The following is a 24188-nucleotide window of genomic DNA, read 5'->3' on the forward strand; positions in this document are numbered from 1 at the left end:
AAGAAAAGGCAACGCCGTATTTAAAATCTATTTAAAAAAATACATCTTGATTTGTTTTAATAAGTGATAACGAAATAAATTGTTATGGAGTTACAAACGGAATTTGTAGATTTTGTCACACTAAGGAAGAAACGCCGCAGCACTTAATTTATGGCTGTAGCCCTCTCATACATAAACGGAATATTTCCTATGGAAAATTTACTTTATATTCTGAGGAGATAAAGTCGCTACAAAGAACATCTTAAAAATTCCTATCACTGATAGGAATTAGCAGCGAACTTGAAAAAAGGGCGAGAACAAAAGATCATATAAAGGTCGCAGTGTCACAGGTTTTTCTGCCTGAAAAAAAAAACCGTTTTTCAGTAATAATAATAATAATGTTTGTATAAGTTTTAAAAATAATGATACTAAATACATATGAAATTGCTTGGAACAGATGAATTAGGGACTTCTTTCTCATAGATTTCATTTAGATATTTCATTCACCAGAGGGAGACTTTGTACAAAAGTCGATTGCTTGAGTACCTCTGTCCCATTCGTGTTTCTATCGTGAAGCAGTTGTGTTTGCATGGCTGTGTTTCGGTTTGAAGGGTGGGATATGGCGTGAATTTACTGGGTACAGAGGATTAACACCTGAGTCCTCAGGAATGGCAACGCATGGGGGGTATCATGAGCGAAACAGTACACTCTGTAATGTGCATGGTACTGCTCATGTCTATAGGCGACGGTTACCACTTTCCATCAGGTGGGCTGTCAGCTTGTTTGCCATTCTAAGTTGTTAAAAAAAATAATTAAAAACAATGCAGCAAAAACAATGTCACCTCCATTATGCTACGTGTACCTATCCAACAATAACAATCCATAAAGAAGGTGCCCTAAATGTAACAAAAACTGGGATACATTACTCATTCAACAGTGGGTACGGACAACATCGAAATCTTTACAACATTATATTTGTTTTTTTTTTTTTACAACACGGGGCAAACGAGCATGCGGCTCACCTAATGGTGACTACCGCCGCCCATGATCACCCATAACACCAACGGCATTGCAGGTATGCAGCCGGCCTTTTAAAAAGGAATATACTCTTGAAGATTATGTTGTCGTATCGGTTCGGAAATACTGCCGCTGGAAGTTGATTCCAAAGAATGGTTGTGCGTGGAGGAAAGTGCCTTGAAAAACGCACGGTGGAAGACCGCCACTCGTCCAGATGATTGGGATGAAACTTTAGTTTGTGGCGGGTTGTACGGTGGTGAAAATTATTTATTTTAGTAGTAAATGCACTGTCTACTTAATTTTCTATTTGCCTCATTGTTAATTAGTAGAGAACGCCAATAGGTGTTAAATCCGCTATATATATACTCACTTATATAATTGTGCATTGTAGTTTAAATAAATAAATATTAATAACTGACTCTGCAAACGTTGTTTTACCTCCTACCTACCAAATCCATTTTCCAAATCCACCTTCAAAACGAAGAAGGCTTTCAATTCTATTTTGTTTTGTTTGTTACCTCATAACTCTGTGATTTATGAAGTAATTTGGAAATTTCTTTTTTATCTAAAAGGATTTTTTTTCTACCTTATTTAAGGGAGTTTATTCTTATTTGAATATGTCAACCCCATAGGTTACAATACGATGTCATTGTATTGTAATGTAAGCTTATTAACTACAATTAACTTCAATCATTTCTTTTTCTTAATATAAACTTAACAATTTTATAAATATTTCTAGCCTTATTAAACAACGACAGTGATAATATAGATTTGTATCTACCTATATCCTCATATTTGCCGTCGGTCATCAGCGAGTGGCGTAGAGATGCGCCCCGGACACATTCCACCAGGACATGGTGAACATCTTCCTTTTTTTTATACAACTTAGAATGGCAAACAAGGTGACGGCCCACCTGATGGAAAGCGGTAACCGTCGCCTATAGACATGAGCAATACCATGGACATAACAGAGTATACTGTTTCGCCCATGATACCCCCCATGCGTTGCCATTCCTGAGGACTCAGATGTTATTCCTCTGTACCCAGCAAATTTAAGCCATATTCCACCCTTCAAACTGAAACACGGCTATGTAAACACAACTGCTTCACGGTAGAAACACGAATGGGACAGAGGTACCCAAACAATCGACTTTTGTACAAAGTCTCCCTTTGATCTGATTCAACATAAGATAAGGTATCGGCGATCGCTATCAGTTCAGAATACATAATACAAATTTCACTATTAATTTTTTTAGACTTTATATATTTTTTTGTTTGAAAATCAAAAATTGCTGCTTCTACTCCGTGATTGTCACGTGATCCATCGGTAAATATTCTGTAGAAGCTTAAATATTTATCCTCTATAAATTTAGGACAAAGGACTTTCAGCTTATGCCAATTAAAATAACGTAACAACGTCAGCAACGCGCGCGTAATGCCCCTAGTATTGCAGGTAGATGTGGTATAGATGTAGGAGGTTGATACCATTAGGTAGGTAAGTTAGTTTGCCACCTCAGTGGTATAAAAAAAATTAAGACTTTTTTGTACACCGTATAAACAAATCTGGCGCCACGTCTGAAGGATACGACTTATATGTCATTGCGAATAATAAAATTAGCACAAACAGCCTTTATGATTAATACATTATTAGAGATAGAAACATGAGCTGCTTAATCTATACTAATATGAAAAGAGAAAGAGTTTGTTTGTTTGAACGCGCTAATCTCTGGAACTGCCGGATGGCTTTGAAAAATTCTTTGTGCATTTCATAGCGCATATCTCGATGAAGGATATTCACCCTCACGGTACGACTAAGAGCAAAGCCGCGAGGCACAACTAATAGATTATTCAAAGCATATTTCGAATTGAACGCTATGTGAAATACGTATATTTAACGTATATATTTGTAATGATTACTAATGCGAGCGACTTTACGCCACCAGGTTAAAAAGTTACCTATATTCTTCTCTTTACCAAATTAGTGTTTCGATAGAATTTAATGAAAATGTTTTTTTTTTTTTTTTATACCACTGAGGTGGCAAACAAGCATACGGCCCACCTGATGGTAAGCGGTTACCGTAGCCTATGAACGCCTGCAATACCAGAGGTATTACGCGCGCGTTGCCGACCCTGAAGAAACCTCTTTACCCCCTTTTGAAGAACCCCATGCTGTAGTCTCTCGGGAAAACCTCGGCAGGGAGCTCATTCCATAACCTGAGTGTTCGTGGGAGAAAGCATCTCTGAAACCGCGTTGTACGCGACCATTTAGGCTGTAAGGTATGAGGGTGAACTCCCTGCCGATGGCGAGCCGTACGATGATAGAAAGTGGCCGTAGGCATCATATTGAATAATTCCTCTGAGCACAATCCGTTGTATAAGCGGTAGAACACGCAGAGTGAGGCAAGTATATTTAAACTAATAATTGACCTGACCATAAGAGTTTGCTAATGTATGTATATATGACTAGCTGTATCCCGCGGCTGCTCTCGCGTGAACCAGTAAATCCTATATGCTAGTTTAGAATATAACCTACTCGTGTACTAAATTGAACTGTCAAACCTTAAAATCATTTAACTAAATTTCTATTGTAGGTAGTATATTCATTTATTTTAACATCCATTGTATAAGTATGTAGGTATTATATTTATTTATAGTATATGTATTTATGTAATATTTTATTATGTATCTTAATATTTTATTTAACTGTATATTTGTTTATGTACACTAAATATTAATAATCGTAGCACTTCAGCTACCCGCTAACAACATGTTTTCTAACTGCATTGGGTTGACTGGAAGAGATCTCTGTCAGAGATAAGTCTACCCTTTCTCACAATATTTATAAATGCATTAACAATGTAATTTACAAGTGCAATAAAGAATATAATAAATTTCAATCAAACCGTTCAGTAATTTTTTCGTGAAAGACTAACAAACATCTATTTTTTTTTTACAACACAGGGGGCAAACGAGCATGCGGCTCACCTGATAGTAAGTGACTGCCGCCGCCCATGATCATCCACAACACCAGCGGCATTGCAGGTGTGCTGCCGGCCTTTTAAAAAGGAATATACTCTTTTCTTGAAGGTTATGTTGTCGTATCGGTTCGGAAATACTGCTGCTGGAAGTTGATTCCAAAGAATGGTTGTGCGTGGAAGAAAGTGCCTTGAAAAACGCACGGTGGAAGACCGCCACTCGTCCAGATGATTGGGATGAAACTTTAGTTTGTGGCGGGTTGTACGGTGGTGAAAATCAGCAGCAGGTATCAATCCGAACAATTCCTCAGAACACTCCCCATGATAAATTCGGTAGAAGATGCACAGAGACGCAACATCTCTGCGCAGTTTAATCTATTCATCAATCGTTACAAACTTTTGCATAATATGTTACAATTATATGAAAATAGTGCAAATAAGAAAAAGAAACAACTAATTGAATATTGTTTTGTTACTAATTTCTAATAAGTAAATATTGAGTAATGTTATTTGGTTTTAAGTTTCAATCGACCAGTTAGTAAATGTATTATTTAGTTTGTATCCAAATCAATAAAAGACTATTCTAATCTAAACTTGTTTTACGCTAATAAAACTACAGATTTTATTTATTTATTTACTCTATATTGCACCATTTAAATAATAATACAAAACAGTATATGTATGTATATATGTATATACAAAAGGCGATCTTATCGCTAAAGCAATCTCTTTCAAACAACCTTTGTACCTCTTTCAATATAAAATAAGGATAAATTCAGAGTTCTTAAAATATCCAAAACATGAATAGAAATTTTTGTTTACGATTTTTTTTATTTTCTTTTTATGCTATTTGGTCGACCAATTAATAAATACTACATGTAGTCAGGTCAATAAAGACCACTCTGAATGTATTCTACGCAAGTGAAACTGCGGATTGTTCTTCTTTCAATTGAAAATGAGGATAAATTCAGAGTTTTTAAAATATAAAAAAACGTAAATAGAATTTCTTTGTTTACGATTTTTTTTATAATTTTTATGTTATTTGGTCGACCAATTAATAAATACTACATGTAGTCAGGTCAATAAAGACCACTCTGAATGTATTCTACGCAAGTGAAACTGCGGATTGTTCCTCTTTCAATTGAAAATGAGGATAAATTCTGACGATAAATCTTGTCTTGGGGATCAGAGGAAAGTCTAAAGAAGTTAAATTATGGCTCCGCATTGATTACTGAAAAATATTCATGTGCTGGTTTATTGGCAGTGTTCCATTGTTCGAGTAGATGGTGGCAAGTGTCTACAGAGTTGGGAATCAACTACCTAAACTAATATCAGAGTCAGCTTTGTATAAACTAGTTCGTTCCAATTCGTTCGTTCTGCTTGAATTTCCTTTATGTAAATTTGATATTCAGTGCTCCTGACGGAAAGATTTTACAAGACATCTGCAAAGTATACGTTTATACAGCATTTTAATTAATGTAACCCAAAACTTTTTTATACTACAAAGGTGGCAAACAAGCATACAGCCAAGTCTGATGGTAAACGGTCTCTGTAGCCTATGGGACGCCTGCTATACTTTTTTTTTAAAGGGGGAAAATGGAATGGTAACCCCGCTTACGCTATCGGTATACACTGGCGGAGAACCAGTGAAGGGTGACAGATGAGGATGAAGGCAGGTCAGTTGGCCCATAGTGACCAATTGAACAAAAATTAACCACTATGGTTTTCAGGGGGAACCGCGTGAAAGTCGACCTGATAGGGTGTAATGCTAGCAATGGGCCTGTTAAACGTCATTACTAACAATTCCTTTCCCCCCGCCTGCAATACTAGAGGTGTTACCTTAATATACCGTTTTTAAAGAACTCCATACTGTAGTCTCTAGAGGGAACCTCGTCAGGGAGTTGATTCCAAAGCCTGAATGTTCTCGGGACAAAATGTCTTTGATACCGCACTGTACGCAACTATTTAGGTTTAATCGTATGAAGATAAATTCCCTGTCGATGGCGAGTGGTACGATGATAAAAGGTGATTATGTGCATCAACTGGTGTTAATATTCATTAATAGGATGTCAACATTTTTTTTTTTTTGTAAATATATTTTATATTACCATCTTCCTGCTATTATCCCAATTATTTGCTGTCAGCGTAATGTGTTTTTATTCATATTACCCAAGGTTTTGGCTTTTGGTTCACCGTGCATGCAAACCTTTTAGGGAATCACATCAGTTCAGGGTACAATAGGATTGATATACTTGAAGAAGGTAAAAGCCCTTAAAATAATATTATAAAAAAAAATGCAAAGCCGCCTGCAACAATTAGTCTATACTAACATTATAAATAGCAAAGATATTTGATTGTTTGTAACGAAATAAACTCCAAAACTACTCAACCGATTTTAAAAATTATTTCACCTACTGGTAGCTACATTATAAGCGAGTATTGGTCATTAATTATTTTCAAAAATTTGTGAAAGACGTGCGAAGACTGGCCGCATCGTTAGTGTTTGATAACATTTATTATAATCCATAAGACATTAGAGTTCGGAGAAATACACGTCTTTGTCTTGTGAAATGTTTGCGTCAAAGGCTTAGAATATCCAATTTACATGGAGGAAATCAAGCAGAACAGTCACAAATTCAAAACTAGTTTATGTAAAGCTGACTGATGTTACTTTAGATAGTCGATTCACTACTTTGTAGACAATTCCTTTAAATTCCATTAGTTATAATTATTTTGTTCAGTCAACTAATTTATATTATTTGATTTATGTTAATTTTTAATTAATTAGTTTTTATTAATTTTTGTTTAATTATTATTTTGACTAGCCAGTAATATGGAATTTTGCAAAATAACATCTAATTCAGTAAAATGTGTATAACTAAATACATTTCGTTTTAATAAATCATTAAAAACACACGTGCTTGTTTTTTTTTTTGTTTCATAATAAATTGTGGTGGTGGTTACTCGATTACGTTGTTAATTCTTAGTCGATTTCGATGGTTCTTTTTCTGTTGATAGAGTTTACTCCTCTGTAAAATAAAAATATTTTTTCAACTATTGCACCTACTGTTTTAATCTGGAGCAACATCTCGTAGAAACACTATTCCGCTTTCTAAACTCAAACATTTTCAATGTGTCTACGGAACATTGAGGTTTATAGATATTTTTAACCGACTCAAAAAAAGGAAGAGGTCCTCAGTTCGGTTGTATTTTTTTTTATGTTTGTTACCTCAATACTCCGTCATTTATAGACCCGTTTAATCTTTATTTATTTCAAAGGATATACTTTCGATTTTGTCCTATAGAACTTTTTTTTTTTCAAAATTAGTTCAGCCGTTTCGTTTTTAAATAAAAATAACTGTTTACGCTGCGTTTGAAGTGGGCGTTTTTTTCGGATCAAAATATACGTGTTCTACGTTCGAAGTTGCTGTTTTTTGCGGAGCTAAATAATAAAATCTTTCATAAAATAACATACCGAATTCTTCATAAAGCTTATTCCTGTCAAGACTGCTATTTTACGTACATTTAATCCACGAAATGACCTTTCTGGCAACCTTTTCCCGTAATGGCTTATGCGATTTAACGGGCACGCCCCGGAAATATTACTGTTTAAATATCTGTAAAAACGGGCGAAATGAACTGCGGATGGATATGTCTGGATGTTTGTAACGATTTGCTGTTGTATTTTATTTTTTAACCGACTGAAGAAATGGGATAATGTCTTTCGAGTGTCTGTCCAACGTAATTCTGTTTTACACACTCAAAATAATGCTTAGCGTTCTTTTAATTGCGACTTTTGTACAAAGTCTCCCTCTGGTCATCTCCAGTATACATTGTCAAGTATTATGGTTCTATTTGTAACAATGTAAAAAAAAAATTTAGAAGTTGATAGTGGATGAAGCAAAATGTGTATGGTCTTCGGTTTTGTCTGCCTATTTCATGACTGGCGTGATGATATATAACTTTCAACACTGATGCCGTGTAGGTCCTGGCATAGAATAGGTCATCTCTTCCTTTCCCGTGGGTGTCGTAAGAGGCGACTAAGGGAGCTTATGGTGGAGGGATGGGCAGCAACGTTCCTTTTAAAACATCTGTAAAAGCCTAACTGTGGTTGCCAACCAGCCTGCCAAGGGTGGCAACTACTAGCAAATTTACCCTTATGTGGAAGGCTTATGTTCAGTAATGGCCAGTTAAGGGCTGAAACAATAAAAACTGTGATGACGAGTTAGTTAGGGAATTAGAGACTTTATAATATTACAGTGGATTATCCTGTATTTATTTATTAATAACTTATTTTTCGATAAATGATATATTTTAAATAGCAGCAATTACGCGGTCATTAGTTAATTACTACTATCGGTTTGTTGTCGGTGTTCGTGCATAATTATAAATTGTTTATATTGGAATTCGATAATTCTGTAATTACCAACGCTACAGTCCGGGGAGAAAGGGATTGTTAGTGATAGAGACTGAGAATCCCATTGCTAGCAATATACCCAACCATATCGACCTCCTCGCGGTTCCCCCTGGAAACTATCATGGTTAATTCCTGATGAATTCGTCATGATGGGCTAACTGGCCTGTTTTCATTCTCATCTATCACCCTTCACTGGTGCTCCGCCAGCGTATCCCGTTAACGCAGGCGGGTTTACCATACCATTTTCATCCATCAAAAAAAAAAAAAAAACGCTACAGTCCGCCAATTGTTCAGTTATGGGTATATTTATTTATCATCGAAGTTGAAGAATTATTATAGAAAAACGGCTTTATCTTTAGGATTACGGTTCGATACCATATCTATGGTATATGCGGTATATGGTTTCGTATGGTCCCGGTATAGAATAGGTTCTCTTTTCCCGTGGGTGTCGTAAAAAGCGACTTAGGGAGGGCGAAAGATGGGCAACAGCGTCCTTCTTAAAGTCTAACTGCGGTTGTCAATCCTCCTGCCAGAGGGGGAAAGGGATTGTTAGCAATATAGTTTGACAGCCCCATTGCTAGCAATATGCCTTATTAGGTCGACCTCCAAGTGGTTCCCCCTGAAACTATTCTTGTTGAATTCGTCACAATGGACTACCTGACCTACTTCATCCTCACGTATCATCCTACACTAGTGCCCCACCGGTGTATACCGATAGCGCGGATGGGGCTACAATTCCATTATCATCCATTAAAAAAAAATCCTCCTGCCAAGCGTGACACCTATTGGAATCCTGCTCATCTCTGCTGGGATTACACTGCAAATCTTATCATCATTTATGTAAACTGTGATACTTGAATTATCTCCACGTTTCGACCAGGTTACCACGGACCGTAATCACAAGAAAACTGATATTGTTTTTCCCCTGTTACAATATCCTGAGAAGAATGAATACATTAATTCTCTTTGTTATTTCTTTGTTGTTGGTTTCCTATACTAATCTGATTAGGACAGAATCCAATGAACCCTAAAAATAGGAAGCGACTAAAGAATCCGATGTGTAATTTGGATCTATATATTTACTAAGTTAGGGTATGTTTTTGTATGTCTTTTCTTAAAATTGATAATTTAAAAAACAGTGTATTTTATTTTTATGTGTATTAGTTTGAGCACCTTAAACAAATTATTTGGACAATGAATAATTAGATCTATCTATCTATCTATTTAAGAGCTGAGGTCTTGTCGGTGGAGCTCCTGGAATCATTGGATATACCAATAATATTATTCTTACTCATATAATATGATTTTTATATATTATTATTTTTAAATTTTACCAAAATTCTCATCTCCCCTCTTAAGAAGAGGAGATGGCAACTAACCCCTGGCAGAAGCACAGTCGGCCGGGGTTCAGGGCCCCAGGGAGAGAAACCGGCGTACAATGCGGGCAGAATCTAAGAGCACCGCTTTCTGCATCTTTCCCGGAAGTGAGCCGCCTCGGAATCCCAACCGTCTGAGATGTTGTTTCAGACTGGTTGAGATAAGACCGTTCACCGACATAACGATTGGGATGATTTCGGTAGACGTATTATTATTATTATATATATATATATATATATATATATATATATATATATATATATATATATATATATATATATATATATATATATATATATATATATATATATATATATATATATATATATATATATATATATATATTATTATTATTATATCAGCCGTTAACTGCCTATTTCTAAACATAAGCCATTTGGGGGGTTTTACCAGTACTGCCACGCTTGGTAGGCGGATTGGCAACCGCAGTTAGACTTTGGTGATGTCTTATAAGGAATGCTTAAAATTCTTAGTCGCCTCTTATGACACCCACGGAAAAGGTCTTCCTTTGCCGTGGGTGTCACGCCATAGAATGAGCCACCACTTAATGGCTGTTCTATGGCGGGACCAAACGGCATTGGACTATTGCTGTATTACTTTTATTTTATGTTTTTTTAATTTTAATTTCACTTTAAATGTATATAATTATATTATCCCTTCTTTGCATAATTTTTTTTATTGGTGAAATAAATCAAGGTGATATAATTCATGTTCAGAATTAAAGGAAAAATGGTTAAAACAATACATTTGACAATTATGTTTTGTTTTTTGCAATGGACATTAAAAAGGTATCCAGACACGATCAACTTAAAGTGAGCTTTGTCTTTTATATAATTTTTGGGCATTCAATGTTATGATGGAAATTTTCACCATTATGCAAAGAAGGATTATTATACAAGAGTGTCGTTACATTTGTTAATTGTCTTGCTTATTCCCTATATTGCATAATGCAATTAAAGTGTATTCAACCATTCTTCTGTCCACATTAAAGTAAAGTGAAATTATAAATATCTTTATAACTATACCAACATCTACGTCTTGGTAGGCGTATAAGAATTCCAATTCTGCCCTTTCGTTTAGTATGAAAATGAGCGTGAAGTATTCCAGACTGCTTTCCAGTCTCGATAGTTTTTCATTTCGCCACGGATCGTTGAGTTGGATGTATTTCATCTCATTCGTGCATATGTGAGTTTTCGAGTGCTTGTAACGTTTAGGGCATTGTTAGGATTTTTTTTATTAGGGACTGCCATAAGACGGTTGTTAATGGATATTTTTGTGTGTATGTTATTTTTATTTGTTGTAAAGGTTTTTTTTTAATTATTTAAAGAAAATGATCAAAATGTTTAATCGACACCCTATCCATCGCTCCCGTATTAGTTGTTTGTTTTGCTTTGTCAAATCTTGCTTGCTGTGTCAATACTTATGATACTCATGATATCAAATTTATGGTTTATAAGAGTCGGAAATTAACGCGATTAGATCATCACCATCATCATCATAATAGCTGTTAAGTGTCCAATATTGAACATAGTAAGAATGGGTAATGTGGGTACTGAACCGATATCTATATATTGGGTTCCTCTGAGCACTGATGGTAGAAAACAGATCATCACCCATTTCGATATCGCCTATATCGACCTGATATCTATTTTAACTAATATGTTAAAAGTAGTTAGATAAGAGATGCAATGTTATTTTTTGGATAACAGACTTTTAACATATTTCTAATTGGATCAATATATATATATATATATATAATTTTTGTTTTTAATATTTGCACGCTTGACCTAAGTAGATTTTAAAAGGTACTTTTAATTTATAAGATCAAATGTTTTATACCCAAAATCATTGCAAATAATGTTATTATTATTGTTATAGATATTATAACTAAAATATATAGATATTATAGATATTGCTATATAATATCCACTCTTAGAACATAGTCCTCCCTCTATTGGATGTGTACTAATTCTAGTTCAGTAACAAATAGTTGTATCTTTGTAATAGACAAATATCGTAACAGACAAATGGACATACACAGTTCGTAATTGTTTTCCTAATTAAATTTTATTGAAACTGGTTTCTTAATTGGTATTTATTGTATGGAGTACTCTATACATCGGATCTGACATCACCTTGACATTGTGTTCTGGTAATTATTGCTCTAGATTATTTTAAGCTACTCTCAGAAGATCCTTATTCTCAATTCGTCTATTTTCAAACGACTTCAAATAGAAGGACATTCTTAATTCGTATAGTATTGTTTTTATGCAAATTTGAATGGTAACCGTCACCTATAGACATGAGTAATACCATGGACATAACATCGCTCATGATAACCCCCCATGCGTTGCCATTCCTGAGGACTCAGGTGTTATTCCTCTGTACCCTGTAAATTCACGCCATCTCCCACCCTTCAAACCGAAACACAGCCCTGCAAACACAACTGCTTCACAGTAGAAATACGAATGGGACAGAGGTGCCCAAGCAAACGACTTTTGTACAAAGTCACTCTCTGGTCTTTATGTTTCTGTGGCTTCATAAGTTCGTCAATTCCAAACTGGTTTGGAATTTTCCTATTGGTCCTGTACATATTTTATCAGAATTAGTTCAATAGTTTCGTTTTTAAATTAAAATAACTGGCTTTGTCATAATTAAAGTTTTTTTTTTTTAATCTTAAATTGTATAAAATGTTTGCAGTTATATGTGAAGAAGAAAAAAATTCAGAGACTAAACGTATTCGGTTTCAGTATGTACTCGTAATATGACAAACTGCGTTGACGCGATACGGTATTATGTATAAATAATAGGGGTCCAAAAAGCATACATCACGCTCCGTCGACGTGCAAACTGTGATCAGTTACCGCTCAGCATGACAGCAACAGGTTGACGTATGTCTGTGACGACGCAGTACGTACGTACCGCCGGTGATCCGTCACTCGCATCACGATATGCCGATGAGTATAACAGTCTTTTGAATGTATATGTACTTAGTTAACAATAAGAAACTTGTCTGTTTCAATAGAAATTAATCAAAATGTAAACATGCGAATTCTGGTCATCGAAATCGTGTATTTAATATTTATTTGGTAAATAAAATTTATTTATTCTTTCATTTACCCATTCATTCGCTCATTCAAATGATTGAATGCTCGAATGAATGACCATTCGTTATTTATTCACTCATTAATTAATTAATTCATTCATTCATATAAAATAGTTTGTTCCGACTAATTTATTAACGTACAAACAAAGCTACTAACTCTAGTAGTTGAAAATTACAATATAGATTTATTTTGTAACGTGAGCATTCGCTAAAGAAGGATTTTTGAAAATTACAACTTATATATGTTATGTAATGTATGTATATATGTATGTATGCCTATATACATGCCTATATTCATTTTTCATCTTTATTTGCATATTCAAGCTATATACATATTATGTATAGTATATAGCTTAAATATGCAAACAGAATCGGAGCTCAGCTTAGTGCTGCAGAAATTGCAGTGGCGCCATCTCCACAGCATCGTCTAAGTAGGCATGATTCTCAAATTATTTGCATTTCGTATAAAGCATTCGCCCGCAAACGGAAATCGAAAACGTCACGAGCTAGAACCAACCATTCGACGTCACGAATTGCAAATTCGAAATTTTAAATGTAATTCGAAATTTTTAAATATAATTCGAAATTTTAAACATAATTCAAAATTTTAAGTTTATGTATTTATTTATTAATATTTTATTGTACACAAAAAATATATTGTTATAATTTATATTAAATAAAAATGTACCTACAACAGGCGAGCTTAACTCTGTAAGTGTTCTCTTCCAGCAAACCTAGAGTAGAAAGTAGCATTAATTACCAGCGGCCAATGTCCTTATTATGTACTTATTATTTTGTTTACTCTGTCACCACTATTACTATTTACAGCCTACTGTTACCACTACTTTTTATTACCGGTACTATTTTTTTTTATGGGTGATAATGGAATGGTCACCCCGCCTGCGCTATCGGTATATGCTGGCGAGGCACCAGTGAGGGATGGTAGGTGAGGATGAAGCAGGTTAGTTTGCTTATTGTGATGAATATATCAAAAATTAACCATAATGGTTTCCAGGAAGTACCACGTGGAGGTCGACCTGTAAGGATATATTGTTTGCAATGGGATCAGTAGTCCATATTACTAACCCCTACCGCAACTATTAGATACTACTACTACTCGTGCGTGAACAGTGCCCTCTGGTGTTAAGATTTTCCAGGCTGTATTCCTTCTATCTGGTTAATTTACTAGTCTAATACTTCTGCGATGATGCTGTAGCGCGATCGTATTTCAAAATGGTCGTTATCTCTTTCCATCAAACGGGCCGTCATTTTGTTCCCCACTGCCAATTCAATAAACATATTTTGAGTGATTATAATTAATTGACTTTAATGATTTCTAAGAGAGATGAGAGTTTGCATTGATGATAAATAACATAATAAAGTGTTTGTTTACATTATTCTCTGCAAACAAAAGAGCAGCGTAAGCTACGTAGATACATTTCTTTGTAAATATATAAAGTAAATTAGGCGAATTATGTCTTCGAGTGGATATTGATTCGCATCAAGCTTTTTATTCTCCGTATAAAAAACAGCAATATCAAATGTTAGTAATTTAATCAGATTATTTATTATTTTATTTATTTTTATTTAATCGAATATAAACTTAATTGTTTTTTATATAATTTAAGATTATTCTACATAAAAGTCCGACTTAAATTGTGGCTAAATTAATTATTTTAACTAAACTACTGAATTGGTAAAATATCTATGGAATCTATCTGTAACATCATTTTAGATATATATATATATATATACACATATATACAGCAGTTAGTTTAACAAGTTGTTAGCAAGGGAGGGCTTATCTCTAAAAGAGATCTCCTCCAGCCAACCCAGTGTAGTTAGAGAGAAAATAATTGATTTTTTATTTAATAATACTTTTGCACACATTAAAATATGTCTACAGTCGCCCTTAATGCCTGATGGCATTCTCGACCAGTCAACCGTTACGCTAAACAGAGAGAGCGAATGGCGGTGTATAGATTAAAAAAAAAATCAAATCGGTTTACAACTGACGGAGTTATAAGGTAATAAACATAAAGAAATAACCTTCTTTGTGAAGTCGGTTAAAAATGGTAGATAATTCAAGTATAGCAATATTTCGGTAGAAACGTACTTAAAGGATGGACTGTAACAAAACAAGGACAACCGAACAAAGACAATAAACCCTTGCAGAATTCGGGACTCGTCATGTCGCTTAAGTTGTAAGTTGGAGTATACTAACCCGTGACGTTTTCGATTTCCGTTTATTACAAGCGGATGGTCTCTATTTAGCAAACTCAAATTATTTGAGAACTATTCACTTGTCCCGACTTCGCACGCTATTTTGGAAATATGGTTAGAGTACATGTTATTCGCTCATAATCTAGCATTTTGTTTATACCACTGTGATGGCAAACAAGTTTTCTGCCCACTTGATGGTAAACGGTTACCGTAGCCTATGAACGTCTGCCATACTGAACGTCGGGCAACGTGCGCGTTGCTGACCCAGGCAGCGGTAAAATCTTTTAAAATATGTTAATAGTCATGGTTGTCTTTCTTAATGTTTTTTTGTTACTAATTGTGTACTGATTTTAATCATTCTATTTAGATTCTATTTGTGTTGGTATTTGTACTCTTTGTGACGATTGAAGTCCCTGTTTTTCTTTGTGTAGCAAAATTTTATTTATTATTTATTTAACTCTATTTGTACCAGAAGCATTAAAATATACAGTGACAATTGAATAATTCAAATGAAATACAGTAACATAAATACAGATCGGAATATATACATAAAGGTACAAAAGGCGGTCTTATTGCTAGGGCAGTCTCTTACAGACAACCTTTGGTTAAAGGAGAACAGATAAAATCCTACCTGTTATGGCATAAATTCTATTTCTAAACTTGACTAGTCTACATATTGATTTTAAATGTCATATGTATATAAAAAAGTTAAAAAAAAGTCGAAAAAAACCAGCCCAAAGCCCTGATCTTAACCCTATAGAGCTTTTGTGGGATGAGCTTCACCGAAATGTGCGAGAACAATGTCCTACTTCACAACAGGCCATGTGGAATGCATTAGAAGGAAGCTGGTGGAATATCTCGCAAGAGACTATAAACAAATTAATTGCTCGCATGCCAAGATTGGTAAAACGGGTCATAAAATTCAAAGGAGAGTATTTTGAAGAAAAATCTCTAAACTCTCTGTGTTTTCTTTAGAACATTGTTTCGTTACGACTTCATGTAATTTTTGTATTTCAAATCTTCTGTGTAACGTTAAATTTAAACCTGTTTTTCGTAAAGTTCTAAATATGTTGACTTTTGCCTTCTTATATTTTTTATAGTGGTCTCAAATTTTTGACCGGCACTGTACATACAAAATATCATTAATTTGTAAAATCGCTAGTTGTTGTCTCGAGCGAAATCTACTAGTTTCCTCAAAACGGAAATAAATGGAAAATTCATAGTAAACGATTCAAGAACACTTTCCTTTTATATAAGGGGAATGGTAAACAAGCTGACGGCCCACCATACCATTATTTAGGGGTCGCCACTCGAGAACACAGTCTTATGGAATAAAAACAAGACCCTTTATTGTTCCATTTGGAGAAGTTACGAAATCTCTTCCACCTTTTATACGGAAGTATTCATGTCTCCCTGTTTAATATAACTGAGTGAAAGTGAGTGTAACCTTATAAAAATATTGTTATATAAAAGACTAGTGATTCAGGTTTCGCATGAGTGAACAGAATTTTCCAAAATAATATAAACCTTATATTACTCGCTGATAATGTAGCGTTCTTATCTGGCGTGAATTTACTGGGTACGGAGGAATAACACCTGAGTCCTAAGGAATGGCAACGCATGGGGGGTGTCATGGGTGAAACAGTATACTCTGTTAAGTCCATGGTACTGCTCATGTCTATAGGCTACGGTTACCACTTTCCATTAAATGGGCCGTCAACTTGTTTGCTATTCTAAGTTGTATAAAAAAAAAGTTCTATAAAAGAGTTTTTAATATCAGTGAGTATTTTTCATTTTCATCATCATCATCATCATCATTTCAGCCATTATCCGTCCACTGCTTGACATAAGCCTCCATAGACTGCCATAAAGAACGTACCTAAGCAACCTGCATCCACTGACTCGCTGCAATGCATTTCAGGTCGTCACTCCATCTAGTGGGGGGTTGTCCTATACTGCGTTTACCCGTACGCGATCGCCATTCAAGAACTTCTCTTCCTCATCAGTTGTCGATTCTTCAAGCTATGTGACCAGCCCATTGCCAGTTTAGCTTGCTTATCCTTCCATCATCGTCATATCAGTTGTTAATTATTTACTGCTGAATACAGGCCTCCCCCTAGAAAACATTTTATCAGTAGTTCCCACGCTTATTAGGCAGTTTTTGGCGACAAATCAACAAACAAACATATCTTTCTTTTTTACAATATTAGTATGAATATTTAAAAATATTCAATTAAAAAAAAATATCACCAAATATATAATATAAGAATACTGTAACACCCATGGTACCTAATGTGTTGCTATGTTTGAAGACTATGATTTTATTCCTCCATATCCTGTAATTTCACTGTCATATCCCTTCAAAACGAGAGTTATGTAAGAATGCCTGTTTAACTGCAGAAACAATACGAATGAGAGGTGTTAAGGGCGCCACAGTATATTCTGTGAAGTTCATAGTGCTAATCATGTCTATAGGGGGAAGGGATTGTTATCAATGGGGAGGTTAGACCTCCATTGATATTAATATATCCTATCAGGTCGACCTTCATGCGGTTCTTTCTGGAAACTATCGTGACTAATTTATTGAATTCGTCACGATGGGCTAACTGACATGCCTTTTCATCCTCACAGATCATCCCTCACTGGTGCCCTGCCAGTGTATACCGATAGCACAGGCGGGGTTACTTATCCATTATCATTCATTAAAAAAAACATGTCTATAGGCGACTTTTACCATTCCCCATCAGGTGGACCATCAATTTCTCGTTTCCTGTTACCTACAACAAAATCTTTTTCACAGTTATTTATGATGTGATTATTTATTTAAAAAGAAAACAAATTTAAATTAATTTAGAACCTCCTTTCGGTCGCTTGTAAATATTTATAATACTACTAGCTGACTCGGCAAACGTTGTTTTACCATATACATTATTTTTAGAACTATACATGAAAATTTATCCTACTACAATTATTACATTTGATTGCCATCTTGCAACCCTATTGCAGCATATAAAAATCGCGATTAAAAAACAGGGGTTGATCGTAAAACGGTGAAAATTTGAGGTTGTATGTATTTTTCAATGCTAAATCATAATAAAAATGGAAAAATTTGTCAAAAAAATATTTTTTTTTTCTGGAGGGTCACCCTTATCATTGAGGGGTATGAAAAATAGATGTTGGCCGATTCTCTGACCTACCCAATAGGCACACAAAATTTCATAAATATCGGTAAAGCCGTTTCGGAGGAGTTTGGTAACAAACACCGCGACACGAGAATTTTATATATAAGATTTATTTTAAATGACGCAATTCTAATTCGAAGCAAACATATAAACGTACTAAACAAATATTTAAAAGCACAAAAGTAAATTCGCCATTTGAAATAATGCATACATATGCAAAACAGAAACGAGAACGTACGAGCATGCAAACAGTATCTAATTTCCTGCATTCGTAGATGCATATGCGTTATGAATACGGGAGTGTGTTCGAGGCTCGCCCAAGGGTAGATGGTAAGATAAGATACAAAGTACAGTCGTGATGAAAAGCGAAAAGCAGTATTGTTACAGGTTGCCACATTTTCATGTGTAGAACAAAGGGAGAGTTGTATGTATATATATATATATATATGTGTGTGTGTGTGTGTGTGTGTGTGTGTGTGTGTGTGTGTGTGTGTACGGGATTTTTATATAATTTTATGAATTTTCTATGCTTGTCGTTTTCTACAATTGTTCTGACTTTATTTGGAAGTCTCCTTTAGAGGGCTGCAGCTTACAAAGCCCTTGAAGACGTCGGTGCATGCGGGGGTGGGGATAGAGCTAGAAGTGGCAAGGAACAATGGTGCTGTTAGGACTTTGTAAAGTCGTTTACATGGATACCTCTGTCCCATCCGTGTTTCTGCCATAAAGCAGCAGTGTTTGCGTGAATCACTTTGTAGAGTGGGATATTGCATTGAAGTCACAGAGTTTTGAGGCATTACTTCGGAACCCTCTGGATTGGCAACGCATGAAGGGTACAATGGATGTGAAGATGTACTGTGTTCATGTCTATAAGTGATGATTACTACTTTCCATCAGCTGGGCCGTCAGCTTGCTTGCCATTCTTAGTATAATCATGCAAGAATCCCATGTGACGACATCTTGAAACTGCAATTAGATAGGATAAAAAATGGACCCAGTAAGCGGTAAGGGCCGTTCACCCAATCAGTTTCCTTAGCTTTTATCATTATTTCCGTATAAAAATTTCAATAATCGTCTAGTTTTTTAATAACTTCAAAGAGGATATTTCTTTGATTGATGATTTTTAATTTTTTTTTTTTATATTCATTTCAAGTTGAGATGAAACTCGAGATTAAAGTAAAATCATTATTAAGGTAAAAGTAATTAATAAATTCAAGTTAATTTGAGTCGTATATTTTGAAAATTCTTTGATTACTACTCTAGTAGAAATAAAGATTGAATGGACGTCACTTTCGACACGATCCGGGGAAATCTGTGTTTCTCCTACTTTGTGTTACTGAACGAAATGTCATTTACCACTTTTAGTCGTAATGTTAAACGCAGGATGAAGACGTCAAATGAATCGATATTTCGGAAAAATCTATTTAATTTTATTTAACTAGCATTTTGTTTTTTGTCGTACGAAGGTACGCGTGAATTTCAAAAGTAGTAAAATATGATATAGACAATTTGTAGTTAACGTATCAAGGTAAAATATAAACTGGGATTTAAATAAGACCTTCAAAAACACGACTGTGAAAACAGCATCGAATTTGATGAAATAATTTCTGCATGATGCCCAAACAAACATACAGACGGGCAGAATTTCTAAAAATGATTATATTGGCTTTTTTTGTTTTTATTATTGTTACTTATATCAGTGTTGTCTTAAATATATAAAAGAAAAACATGAAAATATGTGATCTCACCTGATCATGGTAAAACCAATAATTTTGATTCCAAAACTAAACTACTGAACTGATTTTGATAAAATTTTTGTGGGAACAATCTGAAAGTATTTTCTATAAAAAAAAGAACATTCCAAATCGGATATTAAATGACGGAGTGATGAGGTAACAAAAAAAAATACAATCGAATTGAGAACCGTCGTTTTTTTTTTTGATCGGTGAAAATGGTATGGTAACCCCGCCTGCGCTAACGGGATACGCTGGCGAAGCACCAGTGAAGGGTGATAGATGAGAATGAAAACAGGCCAGTTAGCCCATCATGATGAGTTCATCAGGAATTAAACAATAGTTTCCAGGGAGAACCGCTAGGAGGTCGACCTGGTTGGGTGGGTATATTGCTAGCAATGGGATTCTCAGTTTCCATTACTAACAATCCCTTTCCCCCCAGCAACTAGGGTTGTCACTTACCAGGTTCTAGACACCTACAGACTCCACTATTGAACTCGCCAACAATATTGAACGTCAATTATATAATTTGTTTACAATTTCATCGCACGCAAATTGAGTTAGAATGTAAACAATGAACTTGTTGATGTCTGCTGAAGTCCAAACTCCGCAACTCGCCGGGTCATTAATTTAACAAACGCCCACTTTTCGTATCAGCATTGACGGAGGTGATTTAATAGAAACTTGCTTGATTGATTACCAGGATGTCATAGGAAATGGGGTAGTAGTCTAAATGTCTATAGTTAAAATGGAAGTTTGCGACGGCAGGTGAAGTGCTGTGCCGAGTTAGAATTTTGTTTTTCGATTATTTTAGGGTACACGTTAAAAAAGAATCTAGTCGTGACTCGTGTTTGAGTACTTGGACGAATACTTAGTGCATGTGTGAGTCTTCTTTTTTTATACAACTTAGAATGGCAAACAAGCTGACGGCCCACCTAATGGAAAGTGGTAACCGTCGCCTATAGACATGAGCAGTACCATGGACATAACAGAGTATACTGTTCCGCCCATGATATCCCCCATGCGTTGCCATTCCTGAGGACTCAGGTGTTATTCCTTTGTACCCAGTAAATTCACGCCATATCCCACCCTTCAAACCGAAACACGGCCATGCAAACACAACTGCTTCACGGTTGAAACACGAATGGGACAGAGGTACCCAAGCAATCGACTTTTGTACAAATGGTTTATCGAAATCGAGTAATTTTTCAATTGTTTTCTGAAATTTACTCTTTATAAATAATTAATAATTTCATTTAATAATTAAGTAAAATTGAACATAAAAACGTACAATAAACATACGACTAATATTCGGGTACCACAGGTACTCGGAACCTGTAATCGATTGCCTTCCCCTTCCCCCTTGGGGAGTTTTTCCAATAAGCCACGCTTGCCAGGCAGGTCGGCAACCGCAGTTAAGTTTTTAGTGATGTTTTAAGAAGATCGCTTCTTATGACACCCACGGGAAAGCATGGGATAGCCTATTCTATGCTTGGACCCTACAGCTTAGCATTAGAATTATTGATGGCAAATTGTTTTTTATACTTTATAATTTCGAAGCATTTGGCATTCCATTGTTTCTGCCTACCCTAATGGGAGACAGGCGTGACAGATATGTATGTATGTATGTACTTTATAATTCCTTTTTTGTTACAGGTAAAGCCAACGCTTACTCAGTATGCACAAATTCACGCGGGAAAAGTCACGAGATTCAACTATAGTGATAAGTTATACGATCGAGTTGTCGGAAGGTAAGTTTGTTAATAAATTATTACTTACTAAATTACTAGCAACCCGACCCGGCTTCGCGCGACTTTGGAAATCCAAGCTATGTTACTTATTGATAATGGAGCTTTCTGTAGGTGTTTTTTTTTTTTTTAAATCGTCTATATAAATAGATAGAGATACTCTTTATTGTTCTCTCCAAAGATCTTAGTAGTAAACTTAGTAAAAGTACAAAAAATAAATTACAAGAAAAGGTCGCGCTGATAAAACAATAGGCGGCCTTATCGCTAAAAGAAATCTCTTCCAGGCAACCTTAAGTACTTTTTAAGTACATCTATTACAAATAAAACATTCAATTTTTCCTTTTTGTAAGATTAGGTAATTTAGAATTCTCAAATGCAGGTTTACGCATCTAAGATATTTACCAGTAAAACTGTAATAAAATTGAGTTAAATACCAGTATATCTACGCATGATCACTTTAATGGATGACTGTACATATCTATGTGGGTACACCTTGATTGTCGCTACTTAGTCTTGACCATTCATGGCTTAACTGGGTCATATGCGACACAATGATGTTTGTTCAATACACACACACTTACATACACCGTCCCGAATGCATTAGTGAAGAAATAAGGGCAAAGTATTATTCTTGTATTACAAAAAAAATATATAATAAATGAGCTCCTTATTTTACGCGAAACATAAGTGCCTATCTGTGAGGTTTTTCCACGAGACTACCAGAATGGGGTTTTTAAAAACAGGGATAATGAGGTTTCTTCTGTGTCGGCAACGTGCACGTAATATTTCTGGTATTGCAGGCGTTCATAGGTTATGGTAACTGTTTTCCATCAGGTGGGCCGTATTATTCTTGTATATATATACTTAAAAACTTACCTATATTTCGCAACTTCACACGAATGAATCAATATTTAAAATTTTCTGTATGATAAGTTAGGATCAGATAGTAGATTATCAGTAGATTATTTATCATTATACCAAATTTCATTCAAATCTATTCAGTTGTTTTTGCATGAAAGAGTAATAAACACCCATCCGTTGTTACAAAATTTCGCATTTATTATTATATATTAATAGGATGTGAATGTAAGTTTGTTTATTTATATATTTGTTAACGATTACCAACTAATCACTATGAAATTTGGTATACAAGTACTATATATGGGATAAAGAAAGACATAGACTATTTTTTATCTCGTTCAATGAAGATATTATAGCTACTAGGATGAAGTCACAGATAAAAGCTAACAGAGTAGAATAGAAATAATCTTTAATCAAATAGACTTGTTTACAAGCTCTTGTAAATCGTAATTTTTTTATGATTCTACTGCTGGATTCGGAATATTTTTATCTACTGAGAAGAACCCGCAAGAAACTCAACAGTATAATAATAATAATAATAAATAAAATCTTTAATCAAGGCAACCAGGGCCCACAACATTTTAACAATATTAGTTTGTACCAAATGTAAATTATTAAATTAAATTTCTTAATAAAATCAAATTATTTAATAAATGATTTCATTATACTTCTTTTACACTAATATAGCTCATACATGATCAGCAATATAATTCGTAGTCACGTTAGATTTATAAAGGATAGTGTTGCACAAAAGAAACTGCGCTGAATTGTGGCAATACTAGGAGTATTTTGATTTCAAAAGTTAACTATTTATTTATTTATTTATTCATTAGTACAAATATGTGTACATGGTGGACTTAATGCTAAAAGCATTCTCTCCCAGTCAACCATAGGGAGGTGTCAGAATACTCGAATGCGGTACTAGTAATTATTGATATATATACATACTAAAATTACATATATAAGCGAATAAATATATATGAATACCAAATATACTTACACATATATAGGAGAGATATACTATATTATACACGAAATTGAGAATAATATAAGCTATTGTATCAATTTTCACAAAATTTCTACGAGATCAATCTGTAGGTATATTTTTTTAGATAAAAAAACGATTTGTTTATTATAACTGAGTAACTGACGGAGTTATGAGGCAATAAACACAAAACAAAAATTTAACTGAATTGAGAACTTTGTTCCTTTTGATTATTATTATTATTATTCACAATTTGACATTAATTTTATACGTAATTTTATAAGTTTATACATACCGTCATGTAAAAAATATGTTCATCTAATATGCATATATTTACATACTTTTAAATATTTTCAACCGACTTCAAATTAAAATTCAAATCTTTTATTGCACGAATATGGGTATGTACATGAAATATTTAAATGAGACACCAGAGGGAGACTTTGTACAAAAGTCGATTGCTTGGGTACCTCTGTCCCATTCGTGTTTCAACCGTGAAGCAGTTGTATTCGCATGTCTGTGTTTCGGTTTGAAGGGTGGGATATGACGTGAATTTACTGTGTACAGAGG

At 34.6% G+C, this 24188-nt stretch overlaps 1 protein-coding gene across 5 annotated transcripts in view; it reads left to right on the top strand.

Annotated features, from left to right (window-relative positions):
* The window catches only part of LOC113512140 (uncharacterized), a 307054-nt gene that overhangs the window by 107768 nt on the left and 175098 nt on the right, over positions 1 to 24188 (top strand). For 2 of the 5 annotated variants that reach the window (XM_052893855.1, XM_052893856.1), the window contains exon 2: positions 21681 to 21775. The exons of the other annotated variants lie outside the window; for them this stretch is intronic. The gene's annotated coding sequence lies outside the window, so the exon portion shown is untranslated. The remainder of the gene's footprint in view (positions 1 to 21680; positions 21776 to 24188) is intronic. 5 annotated transcript variants of the gene reach the window in all.

Source organism: Galleria mellonella, unplaced genomic scaffold (genome assembly GCF_026898425.1).
Source record: "Galleria mellonella isolate WM207_F2 unplaced genomic scaffold, CSIRO_AGI_GalMel_v1 utg184, whole genome shotgun sequence".
NCBI classification, from domain to species: domain Eukaryota; kingdom Metazoa; phylum Arthropoda; class Insecta; order Lepidoptera; family Pyralidae; genus Galleria; species Galleria mellonella.